This window comes from Pelmatolapia mariae, linkage group LG18 (assembly GCF_036321145.2).
Source record: "Pelmatolapia mariae isolate MD_Pm_ZW linkage group LG18, Pm_UMD_F_2, whole genome shotgun sequence".
Classification (NCBI taxonomy): Eukaryota; Metazoa; Chordata; class Actinopteri; order Cichliformes; family Cichlidae; genus Pelmatolapia; species Pelmatolapia mariae.
The window spans coordinates 15,917,986-15,919,050 of record NC_086243.1 but is presented as its reverse complement, the minus strand read 5'-3'; positions in this window follow the sequence as shown (position 1 = coordinate 15,919,050).

Below are 1,065 nucleotides of genomic sequence, written 5' to 3'. Positions count from 1 at the left end.
TATATATTATATATAAATATATCTATTTGTGGCTGAGTTTGCTTTTATTTTATTGTTCTGTTGACTTTGGGGGGGGGGGGGGGGGGGGGTTGGAGTGGAGGGCGGGAGGTCATGGGAGGGAAGGGGTTCACAACACTTTAGAGCTGAGGCCTTTGTGTGTGTGTGTCTGTGTGAGAGCAGGAGGTGTGCATGCGTGCGCGTGTGTGTGAAGCAGAGGGGGCGGTTGGAGGACCATGAAGGAGAAGGTGTGTACGAGTTTGTCACTGTTACACCTTGTTTTTGAGTCTCCTCTTGGCCCTTCCTTCTTCATTGTCAGTTTTAAAAATGTTCTTGTCCACGTCTAAAACACTGTGACTTCTGAAAACTATGCTCAAGAAAAAACCCTTGTGTGACCATTATGTTCCCTCACCTGCTATAGAAATTTAACTAACAAAATAAATGGAATGAAAAAAGTGCCTCTTTGGTCTTTGCCAGTCTTTGCGTGTGTGTACGTCCACCTGTTGCCCTGCAAATAAATAAAATGGGAGCACACATCTCACACACTGTGGCCTGCTCTCTCATCAAGACACAATGTTGAGGTGTCGGGTAGAAGCATGTTGACCCTTCTGGCCTTAAAATACAAGCACTGAGTTACTAAAGCGGTAAAATCAAAGAGATGCTTAAGATAAAGACTAAGATTTTAATATTATCTTTATTATATTATCAGGGAAGGATTGACATGAACTTTCTAAGCATACTCCATCCATCCATTTTAAGCACAAGATTACACAGATTAACTTCATTTGGTTCTGAAAACTACATTAATTTTGCTTTGGACATTTGTCTTTCCCTTTATTTTTTTGCCAACCTCAGATCAAAATGTAAACCTTACATACAGTAAAAAGTATTTACAAAGCGTGTTGGATAACTGTGTAAGCTGGGGGCCTACCCCAGCTGTCAAAGGGAGAGAGGCAGGCTACATCCTTGACAAGATGCCAATCAGTTGCAGGACTAACACAGAGAGAGGCAACCATTCACATCCACACCTATCACAATTAGAAACCCCCAGTTAACCCAACTCTGCAT